This window comes from Argopecten irradians, chromosome 7, assembly GCF_041381155.1.
Source record: "Argopecten irradians isolate NY chromosome 7, Ai_NY, whole genome shotgun sequence".
Lineage (NCBI taxonomy): Eukaryota > Metazoa > Mollusca > Bivalvia > Pectinida > Pectinidae > Argopecten > Argopecten irradians.
This window is the reverse complement of record NC_091140.1, coordinates 42,142,653-42,160,907: the sequence shown is the minus strand read 5'-3', so window position 1 is coordinate 42,160,907 and position 18,255 is coordinate 42,142,653. Positions and strand designations below refer to the sequence as shown.

General features: G+C 34.0%; 1 protein-coding gene across 1 annotated transcript in view; it reads right to left on the bottom strand.

Annotated features, from left to right (window-relative positions):
- Nucleotides 1-13,692, bottom strand: part of LOC138328485 (leucine-rich repeat-containing protein 24-like) — a 41,144-nt gene extending 27,452 nt beyond the window's left edge. Inside the window, exon 1 of the mRNA XM_069275313.1 lies at nucleotides 13,545-13,692. The gene's annotated coding sequence lies outside the window, so the exon portion shown is untranslated. The remainder of the gene's footprint in view (nucleotides 1-13,544) is intronic.
- Nucleotides 13,693-18,255: the final 4,563 nt, after the last annotated feature.

Genomic DNA, 18,255 nt, shown 5'->3' with positions numbered 1-18,255 from the left:
TTCATTTTGAGTATATAGATTTTAGGATGTTTGTTAAACATTGTTGTTTAACTTAAGGCTATAAATAGATATTGATTGCTAAGATGGTGGGGTAAGAAGAAGATACTAAGGCTCAAAGGCGATTTATACAAAACATTTTATAAATGAGTCGCTAAAAGCATCAAGCTAGAGTGCTAATGATGCAGAACAGTTGGAGAGAGGTCGCCTTCTTAAATGGAGCGTCACATTCCATCTTATTTATAAACACATAAACAGGTTTATATCAAACCGGTAAGAAAGTTCAGAAGCATGATTAATAGATTGCCAAATGTTTTAGTCTCTCACCTATTTTAAATCTTAACTACAAAATTGAAAACAAACATTTGAAAAATGGGTTATCTCCCCATGCAGCTTGAATTATTTCTAATATTCACAATTGGTAGAAAACCTTAAATTGATTGATATATATATAGCCTAAAGACATCCAGTGCATGCAATCTTTTAATGAATCCAGGAATGGGTCATTAAAAATTAAAGATAAAAATATTTTACAACTAAATTTTATTTCTGATACAAGGTGCAATTATCTTTCCATTGTTATTATTTTGTATATAAGTAGAATACCACCAAAATACCTTCAATGGAGGCACAAATGAAACTAATGCAACCCACAAATGCACCAGAACAAAGTCTGAGAATACAACCAAAAAAAAATACAGCTGAATTTTTCAAAATTGCAATTTCCATTTTCTACAGCCAGGGTTTAGTTGGGTTCTTGATAAGTGAGAGAGCGTGTAGCTGTACATGGTATCAGAGAGTCTGATCTGGGAGTTTTCTGGCCTGAATTGGCTACTGTTACTGTTGGCATTATAGACAGATAGGGAGGCTGCTACTGTTTGTAAACAAAGATAGTTTGTTGTCATTTAGCTAATCTATCTAACATAAACACTCAGTAATAGTTTGTCTGCTACTATAGTATCCACATACTATATCTACTGTATCAATGGATGTTAGATGTTTCATTCATTAATTGTAGGTATACAATTCATCTTTAAGACGTACACTTGATTATAAAAGACATTGTCAAAGAAAAAATATGTATATTTACCTGTGTAAGGGAGAAATCTATTCCTATCTCTGCAACAACTTCTGAATTGTGTGCATTTTATTTTCACAACTCCTGAGAAAAGTGGAAATTTCAAAGATTGTAAGATAATCCAATGTGCTCATACATCCTCAAAGCAGAAGACATATATTAATGTTTGGACCCATACATGTCTGGTTTTCGGATGAATATTTCAGTTACGAATTTGTCATGAGTGGAAAGCAAGAACACACAGTGACACTTCTGGGTAGATTTACAATCCTTATTGTGGGTCATTAGACAGATAGGAAATAATCAAAAACAATCAGGTATATGTAGTTCACTAGATCAGATTAGGTGTCCATGAACTAGCTGATGTGACCAGTGACCAATCCAGAGAATGTCCAGAGAGATGATATACTGACCAGTCCAGGGAATGACCACTGTGGTCAGATCACCAACCTGATATTTCTCCTGCTGTCCAATCATTAACAAGTCAAGAGCCAATTATGTCGCCCAAACAAGGCGTGAAATCAGCCTGATCTTTTACCATAGGTGAATAATTTTAATTCATCCCTGTCGAACTAAATCAGGACAAAATCATCACAGCTGAGTGATCAGTTTGTGTATGACAATGTGGTGGTCAGTTTAGGCGATTACAGAAGAATCTGGTCCGAGTGTAGCCCAAGGCGAGGGTATAAAAACCTACTTATCTGTTAGAGATGTGTCTGGTTAGTGCTAATAGCCTTCAGACTGGCCATGTGTCAGGAAAGGACAATATTTTGGTCAGTCCTGGTCATTGCAAACTGGACGGTCCAAACCACAACAGTCTTTGCAAGTACAGAACATTAAATGTCCATCTCATTGACTCCATAAATCAGGTATGATGACTTCTTTTTGTTATATCATTTTAGTTTCTGTAATGCAATACATATTCAGTCAAACCTGTCAATAAAGACCCAATGACAAAGAAAAACAAATAAGACCCGGGCCCTCCCACAAATAAGACCCCTCCCACAAATAAGACCCCCTTCCCAAAATTTGGACATAAGTCTGAAAATGAGAGTTGGTGCTGTAGTAAGATGGTTGGTAATTAAGACAGATTTTTTGGTACCTAAATGGCAGCCCCTGCAGTTTCTGTATGACCCCTTCCCAATTCATCCCCACATAAGATTGCTAAAAGCAAATTAAATATATATAAATAATACAATTTGTAAACCAGTATTAATAAGTGTATTGCAATGGTATACATAAACTTTAGTCATTAGTACAATTATGGTAATTATCTCAAATGCCAAAATTAGTGGCTTTATAATGAGGTAAGTACAAAATTTTCAGAGATTGCCAAAGTACAAAGAAGCAATTAAACACTGGGTAAATCGTCCAAAAGTCATCCTTTATATAGAATTATCTACATCTATATAAGTCTGCTAATGGAAGATAAATACTATATCCTATCTCTAGCCTATCTCTATAATCCCCTGGCCATCCGTCATTGACTGGGCTGTACTTCCTAGAGGGAATTAATTAGAATTTAAATTTAGAAGTGTCAGTCCGGTTCATTTGTTGTGAATTCATTATACAGCTAGCTTCCTGTTAGAGATGTCACTAATTGTTGGTGTAGAGAGATGTCAGTGTGCCCTTCAGTTCTCTGCCATTGGCCTTCAGCAATGATTAGGTCACAAATCAACATGGTCTTAAACAATTACCAACAGGTCAAAGATTTAATTATTCTACTGTGTAAATTTTCACTGCTGCTGTTGTGGGATGTAAATGTTATTTGATTTTGTCCACAGGTAGGACGTGCATATTTGAACGTCCTATGAATTAGTTCGTAATTAATTAAACTATGATCAGGTAATAACAGTCTGCGACTTTGAGCACTAGTCCGATGCCCACCACAAGTAGTTTTATGGCCGGACTAGTGCTTACTGTAATGAACTAGTCTGATTGGACTAGTGGCTTCCCGCCCATTTCAAACTGTTTTAAAATACTATATCGGCAGTGGTCAATTCCATTACAACTCATTTTGAGTGCATTCAGACTGTACTTTGGTAAAAAAAAATCGTAAACTAATGATGACCGAAGTGCTGATCGATGCAAAACGACTGTATATTTATTTTGGACTCGTGTTTAAATAGCCAGACTAATAAAATTTTGAGATTTAGTAGTCCAAAGGACTAGCAGTGAAAAAAAGTTATCCTCACAGACTGTTATAAGAATTCCTAGGTTTGGTTTTAGGGAAAACCTGAGTTTTCTGAATAAAACCAAAACTGTTATCATACCAAGCAACTCACTGACCCACATGAGACTAAAAATTGTTATCAAATTTTTAATTATGCAGAAAAAATGTCATTTCTCCTTGATCATACACATGGCCCCAAAGGTCTCTAATGAAGATAGTCTAAGAATTTCTCATATTGGACAAGGTTTTTATGCCTTGCTCATTATACCACCTCCTAGACACCCCTTTTAGATTTTATATGGGGGTGGGGGTATTTACTGTATTTGCTGTAATTAGCACCCAGGGTGCTTTAAAAAAAAACTGTAACAAATGGGGGTGCTTATTAGGAAACAAAGATGAAATTCAGTAACATTTTGGGTGGAATATCTACACCCTTCATGAAAGAGCGTCATAGCCTTGGATTAGTCTCGTTTTGTCCTGTCTCCTCTCGTCATGACCCATTCTGAATTAACATGGGGAAGTCGACACAGTAGAACATTTCTAGATCTTACAAAACATATATCCTACTATGGTTGTCATGTATTTCTTGTCACAGAAATATGTTGGTATTCTTCTCCTACCAGTTACATCAATGGCCAAAGTATCAGCTAGTCATCTTTAGACCAGAAACAGGTCTTGTAGATTACGTAACATACATTTCTACACACATATCAAGGCCAGGTCCTAACAAAACATGACATCTCTCCTGCAACTCCTTCTGTATGAGGTTTTACCAGTATTTATAACATTGTGTGGTTATTCGACAATAAAGAGTAGTTTTGTATGACTCAAATGTGCAATGCATATGTCATATATCCATTAATTCCTTTACAGGGTCAAATGTCAATGTGTATCTGTCTTTCAAAAAGAAGATTAAGTTGTTTTTTGGAATGGTCACATGCTCACCTGCGACATCTACTTAAAATTGATAAAAGGTTTCCTCCTTTATAATGATGCATCAAAATACAGGGCTTCCAGTAGAGCAATGAGAATGTGTTTTAATTGACTCCCCAAAATCATTTATAGGACTTATCATTTGTTTTGACTCTTCAGATTTCTGAAAAATGGTGACTTCACTTCTGCATCTATTAAAAGTCAAGTCAATAGAACGGCCGTTAGATATGGTATATTCATGAACATATGTTAGACTTGAATTATTTCAGAAAAATAAAAAAATTGTTTTTAACAAACATCTGAAATCGTGAGTTTTCAATTATTTCCATTTCAATTTTTGAACAAAAAATCTAAAAACCAGATGCGGAAACTTCTGTCAATTAACCTGATTCTGTATAAGATGTTTAAAGTTAGATTTAACTCTGAAATCTAAAAACACTGATAAATTTCACTGGAGTGATAAAGTAAACAGAATCTTGAATGTTTAATTGTTTTAAGTGCATGCTTTCATTTCTAACAAAAAATTCTTCAACAGACTCAGTAAAAGTGAAAAACAAACAGATGTTTTGTTAGTGAAGTGATTTCCTGATGTTTTTATCTAGACAACAAAACGTATGTCAGTTACAGACGCTGATAAGTTTCTTTTTCTCCACAATACAATCTGATTTCTGCTCCACAGTTGATGTATCACTTGAGAATCTGACGTGATTGAGAGCAGACATGAGTAGAATAAAACAATTCTTTGACACGAATCGACAAAGAAAGTGTAACCAACAGAGAGACTTATGTTGAACCTGGTTAATGTTAAAATTCTGCGTATCAGTAACGCCCAAATGTACAGCTCTGTTTAGGAAAGTTTGTTTAAATGATTATTTCATTGTTACATTGTACAGAGATATCTGCCCTTGATGATATATATACTTGATTATGATGTCATTATTTTTCAGCAAAAATATGTTGATTTCCCTGAAAAATATGACAAAATACTCACAAAAACAAATGTAACAATTAATTTGACCTTCCTGCAAGGGCAGATAACTCTGTTATATGGAAATGAAGGGTAATCTATTAACGGATTAATTTGATCTACTGGTTGTGTCATTTTATCAATAGTGTCAAAGACAGATCAAGGTTTTGGAATGTTCCATTTAACTCAATTCACCCTGAAGACACATTTAGATTCTTCTAAATCAAAGACTAGACTAATCCATTATGAAATATAAGGGGTGAAAAAGAGTTAAAACTCTACATATTCGGAAAAAAGTCTTTAAAACCATGTCTGTATCATATTCCAATCTCACAAATTAATTTTATGGATATAAAATGTTTTACTGAATCAAAAATCAAGCAAATAATTCTTTGAAAAAAATTAACTAAATAGCAAAATCTCAAGACATATGGGCAAATGTTTTTAATGACATCAAGACAAGAGTAGTTTTTCCATTCTCATTCAACTGATATATGAAGTCATAATTCTGCCTCTAGTTATAGATATGATGCTTTGAATTCAAGATTTTTTAGGCTCCATATCGCATATAAACGTTTTGCAGACATCAATTTTGTTTTAATAAAATGATTTAACCTTATAAATCCTTCAGAATTAAGTTAAAATATCTAATCGATACAATTGTTGTAGCTCTGCTCGGTGTGTTAAATCATTTGATTTATAAAAATAAATGTCATATTCAATTTGAAAGGTTGTATAAGGTGGTTATGACAAATAAATATTAGCATTTATGTTATATTGCAACATTTCTGAGGGACTAGAAATCAAACAGCATTTTGGTTTTGACTGAAATTGTATTGCCTTATTGAATAAGATCCAGGGACACTCAGAATCACCAAATTCATTGAACATGACACATCCGTTTGTTCTATAATTAGATCAGAGGACACATGGTCACAGCATGCATGCACGAACACACGAATGTTTACAATGTGTTTTTATTTTCCCTTGATTGGTCCATATAATAGTGAAGTTGTCACAAGAGGTCACAAGGTCGTGGATGGTGCCCTAAGAGACTGTTAATTGCCATGGCGACACATTTATGACTGTCACATACCAAATTCCTTATATAAAGAGGATCTTGCCTCATTCAAAAGGATATTTCAGATCACATATAGGAAAAGGACACTTTTACAGATAAGGCAGAAGAACATTAAAAAATAGCAACATTTTTATAATGATAGCTTTAACTAAGTTATTGATTTTCCTGTGGAATTTGTCATTAAGATACAAGTACATTTTGTGCAATCGTTTAAGATTTTATTGCTATGGATTTTGTTTGCTACTTTTATATTTTTATGGAAATTATGTCCAGAGAAGATATTACTTTGTTCTTTATTTTACTTTGGAGGTGTCTAAAAGAATTTACTTTTAACTTTAATTACTCAGCTCACGATGTATAACATCACTTTTATGACAATTTTTGTTCAGTTTTGTCAAACACTTTGACGCAATTAAATTGAGCTGATGATTGTAATGAACTATGAAATTCAATAAACGTAGCATTGGTATTGAACATGTGTCGCAGAATCTGAGGATGAGGGCGACACACTGGCGCCATTCCCAGTCCCAAAGATGTAAGGATTCAGGCATAATGGTTTAACGTCAATCTAAATCGGAAGAAATAACTCTCGTTATCACACTGTGTAGGAGGTGATAAAAGAGGACATTAAACAAATGCCAGGATCGGAGTGTACAGAACAAGTTGTATCGGGATGGTTAAAATACAATATTATTGGTAACTCAATGTGATTTTAGCTCCTCAAATTGCAAATAAATAAACACAGAGGAGAAATGGCATTCATATTGTCATTATTATAAAACCTATGGAAAAGGCCACCCAAGAAACAATGACATTTACAGCCAAGTTGTCTTTATAGACAGAGCATATTGTGTGGAAATTTACTTTATTGGACTCTAAGAAAGTTGTCTTAGAGATGATCATCTGAGAATTGAAATCAAACTCAGGCCATTTAGGTAAAAGGAATGTGTATATGTTAACACTGCTAAATCCATCGTCCACAATCGCCCCCCCCCCCCCTCCTCCAACACCTTTCCACCCATTATCTATCCAGATTTCTTTGTTCATTGGGTCAATGGTCAATATTTTCTACCAAGGACATTTCCTAATCAAAAACTTGTGGCATCACATGGTCATTATTTTAGTGAGTATGGTGTATTGTTAGGGGGAACATTCATCATACTAATGTTACAATATAAATTGTCCGTAGCTGTAATGTGAGTATAGCGGTAAATCAGATTTTATATAAAACACTGAGAAGACCATGATTTCACGGCTACGGATATGTCTATGGTCACGCTATGTCCAGCAAGGTCTGTTCTGTTGTCATGGATACCGAGGACCTCACATCAGGTTTTGTTTGGTCATGTTTTTTATTTCATGGTCATGTACCGTATTTGGGCGTTAAGGTTTTTGTGGCTTAAAAAAGCTGGAAAAAACTATATGGCTTTATATAAGTAGTCTGCTTAGACTAAACTCTGAATCTAAGTTTTTGAAAAGATGTCGCAGATGAATTTTAATTCTAGATTATCTCCCCTTAGAATCGGATATATCCTAATGACCAAAGATACGAATCCAAATCTTATGGATAATTTTGATGTTATATAGAGCGCAGGCCAGAGACCAAGACAGAGGTTAAGGTCTATAATAGTTAAGTTACTTTCTCAAGATGGACCACCTGTAAGTAAACACCTGACTAGATGGACCATCTGTAAAAAGTGACCATATGTCTAGTGTGACTGCCTATCAAGTATGACCACCTGTCTATTATGACTACCTGTATAGTGTGACGACCTGTCTAATATGACTGCCTATCAAGCATGACCACCTGTCTATTATGACTACCTGTATAGTGATGACCTGTTTAATATGACTATCTGTCTAGTATGACCACCTGTCCAGTATGACTTTCTGTATAGTGTGATCACCTATCTTTAGGGACTATCTGTCTATTGTGACCACCTGTCTAGTTTGGCTACCTGTATAGTGTGACCACCTGTCTAAAGGGACCAGCTGTCTAGATGAACCATTCTGTACTGAATAGAAAGAATCTCCTGTCATTTTATTTTATTTCCTTTGAAGGTTGATGTGGCTGTAAGTCAGGGTGAATCTAGGTTTACTGCTGAACCTAGCATTTAAAGTGTTACAAATGTTCTGTACCAGATAACCTTTCTGTAGTAAAGTACCTCTCTCTGGTAAAATGCTGCTTTTGTTGGAAATGACAACAAACCTGTTCAATAACACTATTAAAATCTGAATGGACAGCCATTTTGACTTGATATCTTGCCTAATGGGTAGCCATTTTCATCCATTATTCAGACTTATACAAGTCCAGCTGATGCAGTCTCTACCTAGAATCACATCTAACTACAACATTATGCAAAACCTACAGAATAGAAGTAGGCCTGAGTCTGTTCAATAGATCTAATGGTAGCCAAAGGGGGAAACTGCATATAACTCTTCTTGTTTTGATGTCATTTTATGTGAATAGTTTAAGCCAATGAAATTATTTCAGAGACTATTTGGTATTAATGTTGATGGTCAATTCAAATACAATTTGGACGGTCTCTTCTTAAAATGGCTAATAAAATTGCATACATAAATTGCATTTTTGGAGAAGAAAGAAAGTCGATCAATTCTACAGTTTTACTTCAAATACCAATGGAGATTCTTGTAAATTTTTAAATTCAGTTTCTGAAGAAAAATAAAATTTTGTTTAGGTTCATGTGCCTAGAAGAAACGTATGATTCTATTTCAGTAACGGTTTTGTATTCCTGACTAATGTCCTTGATATCAACTACTACTGCTAACGTTAACATCATTTTTATTGCACGAATGAACCAAATGCAATAAAACTCTTTGTAAATGCCAGTATTTCTTTCAGTCTCATATGTGAATTGTTTCTCTACTGTGACTCAATCGAAATGGTGAATTATCTGAAAATAAAACTTTTAATTTCCTCCTTTGTAGTTTTCGCCATTCATGTGTCTTTAGGTAGTTGATATAAAACTCCAGGTTATGTTCTTTTATGGTGAAATATTTGGTAATTTAAAACACTGTAAAAACAAAATTTTATGGCAGTCATTATTTTAAATGCACAAGTTCACAAATCCATTTTGAAATTTAAGCATTATGATGGGTTATCAAGTCACTGCACTTCAAGAGAAATTTGAATGAATGCAATTCTATATGACTCTTTAAGCCAATATTTTGCCCCCCCCCCCCCCCTCAAAAAAAATAATAAAAAAAATAAAAAATAAAAATAAAAAAATCTATAACTTCTGAATATACATTATTTATACAATATGTGAAGCTTTAAGGTAGTGGAGATGATATTACAAAATATTTAGAGCCCTTTTTTGACCACAATTTTTTTATACTAAATTGAACTGTCTAATAGCTATGACTCATTTGCCATGTCCAAAAGTGTGCTGACCAGGCCCTTTGATGATTAATTGTGCTATGAATGCATAATGTGTGGTGTCATTGATGATTAAGTATTCTGAAAGCTGTTTATATGACTCTGTGCCGATACAGGCCTTAGGTGGCCCTTGTGTACTAATTACACTATCAATTGAGTCTGTATATGTCATTATCCCTTCTAAAGCTAATAGTGACTTGTGCGAGACAAATTTGTGTCAATAATGACCGCTGATGACGTAAATACCTTTGTGAAGCTTATATGAAGCCATTACGGTATACAGGTTCTAGGTGGCAATTTTCTTTATTGTTTTGGGTCTATTAGTGACTGCATGTCAATGATGATGTATTACCTATGAAGTCTAATATGCGTCCTATGCGGGATATCATGCCCTTAGTTACCCTTTTCTTTCTGGTTTGGGTCTATTAGTGACGCTGATGATGTAACACTTCTGAAGCTTAAATGACCTGTGCTGGCCCTACATGGCTTTTCCCTACAATTTGGGTCTATTAGTGACTGGCTGATGATGTAATACTTTGAACTTATATGACCTGAACGGATACAGGCCCTACATGCCCTTTTCTTTATCAAATGGGTCTATTAATGACCACTGATGGATGTAATACTTCTGAAGCTTAAATGACCTGAGCGGATACAGGCCCCTACATGCCCTTTTCTTTATCAAATGGGTCTATTAATGACCACTGATGATAATACTTCACTGAAGCTTATACGACCTGAGCAGATACAGGGCCCTACATGCCCTTTTCTTTAACAAATGGGTTATTAATGACCAATGATGATGTAATACTTCTGAAGCTTAAATGACCTGAGCAGATGGCCCTACATGCCCTTTTCTTTATCAAATGGGTCTATTAATGACCACTGATGATGTAATACTTCCTAAGTGTTGTAAGGTTACCAGGCGATGATTTCCGTAATCACCGTCTGTCAGTCTGCTGTGATTGATGTCAGAGGTCCACGAGGTCAATAGAACACAGCACAGGTAACTAATCATATCCACAGGTAGGACATGTCAGGCCTATGTCAAACCCACAGCTTCCGTAGTCAATAAAATAATGGTTCTCCAAAGATGTGTACATGTAAGGTCAGAAGCATATACATGTAATGTTGGATGGGAAACTCAAAGAACCTATATATATATATAACTCTATCTGTTAAAATAAAACTAAAAATATCTACAGTAAAAACTATTTAATTTCAATGTTTTATCAAAAGAAATGTTTGATCTGGTGATAACTCTTCAAATCTAAATGATTTATTTTTCATAATTGCACAAGAAAGGAATTTTACACAAAAATATTAGATGCTTTTTGTCCCGATGAGGCACCGTTGGGGTCTTGTACGTGGGAGGCAAAACTAGAGCTTTAAGAAAAAACTTAGGACGCCACCAGTCTCAAGAATATCATTGCTAAAAATTGGCTTGATAAGTTTTGTCTTTGCAACATGTCCGATTTCAAGTTTCAAACTAGGGGCAGATAATCTAATATTGAAATTCTGCTGAGACTTTTAGGGTCAGTCTGGTGACCAGTGTTATTAAATACCTTTATAATCTGACACTACGTACAGTACCTTAAACTGTGGATCTGGGAGTAGATCGAGCCCTGGCTGTCTAGGTGAGAGGCAATTGTGTGAATAATTACTGTACAATGTCAGCATGGCTAACCTTACACTTAGCTTATAATTAAACTTTAAATATGACATCAACAGTACAGATACAGTAACAAGTGTATGATGATTTGGGTTAATTATCCAATCAGATCTAGAAAGGTTCCATTCTGAATCAGATATCAGTGAGCCATATCTGATTTTAATTTTACAGAGTGTTACCAGATCTGATCAGTCTTCAATCAGTTCTGGTTGTCATCATTATAGAAATTAATTAATCTTAGTCTAATTACCATTCATCAGAAGGACAGTTGGTTAGAAACAGGAATGACAGCAGGACGGCTATTGACTGACTTTAATGGTCAGTGTAGCCAGGTGGGATTTCCACGTCTGACCATTGTCAAGCCAGATAATAAAACAGTAATGATTTGGTGACCACAATGTATTCTTCTTGATTCTATATTTGGGTGATGATTAAGTTTCCTTTTCCTATTAATTACTGTATCATTACTGTATCATCAGGTTGTTTTGCCGGGGATGATACATCAGAGATTCAGCTAGCCCTATCATAATCACCTTGTTTGTCTCTTTGTCCACATTGATTGGTTCTAGAGATTTCTTTGAAAACCATTTTAGCTAGGCCTATGGTTTTGAAATTGCACTTAGTAATAGCCAATGGTATGTCGATCTGCAATAGTGTTTGAATTTTTTCACATAATGGTCTGTAAAAAAATCAAACTTAAAGATGTCTGCTTTTAATGAAAATTGGTACATGTATTATGTACATGGGTTCTTGATATATCTGGGTTTTCCCTGTGCCTGTTTTTCTTCAGTATACATGTAAAAACTAGAGGATTTATGCGGACATACTACACATATATGCAAAACCTGCAATTTATGCATCCTTTCCCTCATTTCAAGTACACCAGCTGTTCTTATATTCATGTGACCCTGACTTAAAAATCCAAGTTAAAATGCAAGTTAAAAAATATATCTTGAATTCTTTTCTTAATTATCTTGAGATTTAACTGGTGTACATCTATATCAAACAATGTTTAGTGTGCTAAATTAATTGTCATTTCTGCCTTAACCCAAAAAGTTCAACATTTTAGTATATTTATTTAATAATTTCAATGGTGTATGTCAAGGAGACCCTTTAGTAGACCTTTATTTTTTTTTAAAAAAAAATCATCAACAGATTTAAAATATTTCAGTAAGTCCTTGTGATGAAAAAGATATCGAACACCAATAGAACTAAAATATTAATATGAAAAACACAAAAATTATGTACCAGTAAAATTCCTTATGCATATTGTGCAGGAAGTAGATTTAGGGACAACTGACATTTTATCATCTTGTTTTGTAACAGGACATTTTCAATTTTGAACAACACGTTCTCAAAGAAAGCTTGTTTGGCGACCACATACTGCGTGATATATTTGAGAATGTTCTAGCTTTATAACAATGTTTATAAGATTGACAAGTTGGCCTACATATTATCCACATGGTCCTCTTCATTGTTGTTAGATAAATCACATAAAAATCGACCTTTTCTGACCAGGACATCCATCGTTTATCATCCCCGACATTGCTTACACAGTTCGAGGGTACCTCAGGTGCAGAGTTAAGAAATTCTAGATCACAGTTTTAATTTAAGCTAAACATTTTAACGGTGTCAAGTTTAAGCGTTAAATCACTCATGTAACTTTGTAAGTAATTCAAGAACAGCTATCGGAGCTCATTCTGGTGAAAATCGTACCATGCTGTCCGCAGGTGTTCAATAATATAACACACTGACCTCAAGTCGATTTCATTCATTTGAATTTTACATTTACAAGCAATTTTTGACTCAGTGGTGAAAAAATTCAACTGAAATACCAGAAGCTTTAATTGAAGCATATATATTCACTGATTTTTTTTAACAATTTTAGAACTGAATCATCCAATTCATCATATTGATTAAATTCTTTTACAAAATGTTGGATTTTTTTCATTTACAGATGTTTCTAATTGCTCTTTAAAAATGATAATCCATATAAAATCATATTCTTCAAATGAACTTATTCTCAAAGTATTGCATATATACTGGTATATAAGATTATTAAAGAGAAAACTTCAACTTCAATATTCTTTTACCAGTAACTTTGTGATCTTAAAGAAATACAGACTAATATACTGTAACAGTATAATTCTAAAATGAATTGAAAATGTCTCTTGCGGAATGAAATGATATATATGAAAAATGTAATTGATTGCATAATCCATTGCTTCCAAATAAATACTTACGTGATTTCATATGCATGTCTTTGGATATTGGAATCAACAGTTGGGTAAACCACAGATACATATATCGCTATAATGTCAGAAAGTGTCGTTTTATATCCCGACTTGCTTTGAATTCAAAATTTAAATTTGAATAATCCTATGACATCACTTTTAATCGGCAGACAGCTGAAATGCATTTGTGTGTACAGTAAATACAAAAGGTGAAGGTCGAGGGGGGATGGGTCGATCGTCACCGAAAAACATGCTCCAGTCTAGATTAAAGACCTAGGCTTCTTATCTACGCTGTTATTTCCGAGTCTAACCTGCAGAAATAGCATTGGTAGCTGTGTAGACAAAGATTAAGTAGTAGTAGCGTTTCACAGGTAACATACAGGTAAAACGATCAGGTGATTTTCAGGTGTATTCAAGGTCATCTTAGGTTGTCTCTTTGTGCCTGTGCAACTTCTTCATCTATGTAATTAAAAAGAAAATAATTTAATAAATTATGATCCCATTCAAACAGACTTTTAAAAATTATTCTTGTTGATTTTGAATCGTTCGGTTTTGTTAGTACGGTAATTCATTCCATTTCGATTTCTAATAATTGTCTCAAAAAAAGAACAATTACTTTGACAAATTGGCCATTTATTTGAAGTACATATGTTTTTCCTTTGAATATAAATTCTTGTCATTCAAGAAATTTCTTGTCTTTCAGATGTTTTAAAAATCAAACATCTATTCTAAAAAGTTACTCGTATCTTCTATCCTACAAATATGCAAGCATTAGCGTTAAAAAGAACAATGGATATACTAAACGAGAACTGATGGCCAATTGGTTGGCCTTTCCCAAAATTCAAACTTTGTTTACATACATGTTCTGTATGTATTTGATTAATCAGGAAAAACGACTTATATAAAAATGAATAAGATACATCTGTTGTCAAGAGCTGTCATATGCCATCATAATTTTTACTTGTAATTAATGCATCATAATTAGATCGTAATGTCTTCATTGAGGGATATATTTTGGAGTTATCTCCCTTGTTTACAATTTGCTCAAGCCAATAAGATCATGGAAAAATATGACACCACCTTTTCGTAGCATCGTTACTATTGGGTAAACTAAAGACTATTCGTGACCTTGGGGACATGTATCAGTTCAGTCTATAACTAATTTACCCCTGATATGTCATAATGAACTGATCTGGTCTTTGATTTAGAAGAGTCTAAATATGTACTCAGGGTGTGAATGAGTTAATATCCTAAGGTGATAAATGAGGACCCAACATGTGTTGATTTCATCATATAAGGAATTCGTGGTGCGCAGAAGACATTTCTTCATGGCCAAGATGTGTTTGTTTGCTTTCAATGATAAATGTTATGTTTGTTAAAATACCGGTACCTGACGTACCCGACAGAGAATTATACATTGCTATATGCAGTCCACTTGACAATCTTGGAAATATTGAACAAACTTTGATAAATTAAATCACTAGGTATTTCCTGTGGCATTTAGATTTTTCCTGCAAATTATCAATGCTAGGTTTCAGACATGATATTACTATGTGGCGAAACTATTTAATGGACAAGAAACTATTGTTTTACAATAATGTTTAGACATAATAAGAGAGATAAGGAGATGTGTTAGTTAGCTTGTTTGACCAATAATATATAAATATAATTATAATTATTTAAAGTTGTATTTCTTGTAATTTTCGCCTTCACAAACTCTAATAAAACATACAATGTGTGAATATGGATGCTTAAATATGATGGTTCAGATCCATGAAAGCATCGATTTACTTATGACATAGCGGTTTTTTAAATGTCGCATGAAATATCACAAGTTTTAAAAGTACCGCCACAGTCAACGCTATGTTTCAAACTTTCGGGTAATATCAGAAAACCGATATTACATTTCGCATCATGTGACTGACATCGGCGGTACCTGTATAGATCAGAACCTCTCGAGCGGTATCAGGTGATCAATAATGGCAATAGCCATACAGATCGGAATAGATCGGAAACAGTTCAGATACATTTGAGCTATTTTAAAAATGTGTACACATTAAAAATCAATATCTTAATTCAATTGTTTAATAACTTTGCGAATCTGAACTTTACAAAAATCAGTAATTATCGAAAGTTTAAAACTTAGAGAGGCGAAGAAAAATATGTAGAACACTTTAAATATTTTGTCAATGCTAAAAATACAACAAGTCACAGACCATACAATTTTAATGATAAATTATCTTAAAGCATTACCACAGGTATATGAAATAAAAAAGAAAACTTTTCACATCCTTTTGCGCCATATATATATTTACTGAGTCTAGACGGCTCTGAAAAGTTATTCATATATTGATGAAAATTTGTTTTTTCTGAGTGAACAACCATGAGAAATGGTCAGGTCTGTGCTCATGTGCTTCTATCCTTGCATTAGATTCTTGTACACTAAAAATCAATGACCTCCAGATGACATATGGTAGGCTTTCTTTTGTATTGTATAACAGGGAGCCACCTGCTGCTACAGGGAGAAACTATATGACCTTGAATGTTCATAATGCAAAGTACCCCAGCAAAAAACCAAGTATAGATATAACAATGACCAGGTTATCTCCCTTGGAAAGATTATGCCATTATTCAATATCTATGTATCCAATATAATTAATAAAATTAATTTAATTTCAATTTAATGTTCCTTTTATTGTCATTCTTTAAATTTGATAATTTAAAAAGACATAAAGTGAAATAGTAAATAAAGCTATATGAACAAGATAAAAAAAGTGTAATATATCAGATTTGACCAAATTTGTGGTGGATTAAAAGATAATTTGAGGTTATTTATGGAGTCTTAGTTAATGACACAAACAATATTAACGCCTGTATTGATATCTGCATTAGAGTCAGTTTAACACGATCCTCTTGGGAGCCGAGTGGATTGGATAGTTTATAACACACAGCTCCCCTAGGAGTCAACACTCCCTGTAATTATTAGGTATGCGTCATCATCCTGTTGACCACAGGAATTTATCGGTAATCAATAAACATCCTTTTAGGGCGGATACTTAATTCCTTCGTCCACACAGATATTCTTTATTAGGGGTCGTCGTAATGGTAATAAGATTCACCAGATCACTGGCAGGCTGCATCAGAATTTTGATGAATTCTGCAGCTTCATTTCAATAATGATTAAACATTTCATTAATTCAAGTATTTTGTTTTGTAAGGAGGATTCATAGCAATTCATTAATTCTTGGTATCCGATTTTATAATCGGGATTTTATGAGGTTCTTGTTTCTTGGTCTTGAAGTATTGAAATAATTAAAGCAGAATACCAGGGATAGAATTTATTGAATTTAATAGTATACTTCTTTATCAGCATCGTACATACACCTTGATATAAACTTATGAATCGGTAGATCCTCATTAGTGGATAAACTAATGATCTTGAACATTTACTTCTCTAGACGTTTAAGTACGTATATCCATAGCATTTTAAAAGAATAATGCATTTTAGAATTGGCACCTTCCAAAAAAACTATATTAACTCATTCACACATACCTGAAATCTCAATATGGACTATTCCAGTCTTTGATCTAGAAGAGTCTAAATGCATCTTCAGGGGTGAATGGCTTAATACAAGGTATCCAAGGGGGACTTATAGGATAACATACAGTAATATTGAACCATTGACTACAGATGTTGAACAGGAATGCCTTCACCTAAAAAGAATTTTAAAATCCTTCACAAGCTTCCTGGCCAGCAGAAGATCCATTGGAAACGGTTTAAGCACCATTCCAATGAGAGATATGTCTGCTTTGTCCATCAAATCCCCTGTCTGTCAGATATTGTTGGGATGCCTTTCTCCTCTCTGATGGAGAGATGATAGCAGTTTAAAAGCTGCAGATCAATAAAGTTGTCAGTAGCCCATCCAGCATCTACAGCTTCTGTGGTGCTTGACCACATGGTGACCTTGAGAATGACCTTTGTTTAACTGGGGAGTGAAGAGTTTATACTCTACTCAAGGAAATATTCTAGATAGACATGTTTGTTATCACACCAGTTTGTTTGACCAGTGGTCAAATGATGACCTTGGGATTGACTGCTGTAAATAGACCTATTTTAGCCCAGTCAAATTTAAGGGCAAATACCGAAAACTGTGAATTATGATTTATTGGCGTGGATATTAATGATGATTCATTGCCTCAAATATTCTTTTACAAAATTTAGCACTGTACATTAATTTGTGATTCAAAGATAATGTGAAAAGTGCTAAAATAAAAGTTACAGCTAAGAAAAAGTCTTAAGAATTTCTCTCTAACTTAATTTAAAAAAAAAAAAAAAATTTTAGAGAGCTGTCTAATTTAACACTTCACAAACAAAAATGTACAAAAGCTATAGGCACTCTTTGGGGATAAACTGTATGGTAAGATAATTTTGTTTCAATAATTGTAAAAAATGAATCCACATTCCCTTTGGCTCTATTTTTTGTTGTGAGAACTACAAGGAGCTGTTTTTGTGCTGTTGTTATTTTGTCCTTGTACAGATGGGGTTTTTCACACCAAAGTTGTGTTGTATTGATTTTGTAGCTGTTACAATGTCGGCAGGAGAAAGTGCAGCTGACCATTGGTCATCCATCACTGTGACAGACTCAGGAACTGTTGATACTGACCATCTGGTCAAACAGATTGGTCAGTTCCTGGACATCATTATTTATAATGACCAAGA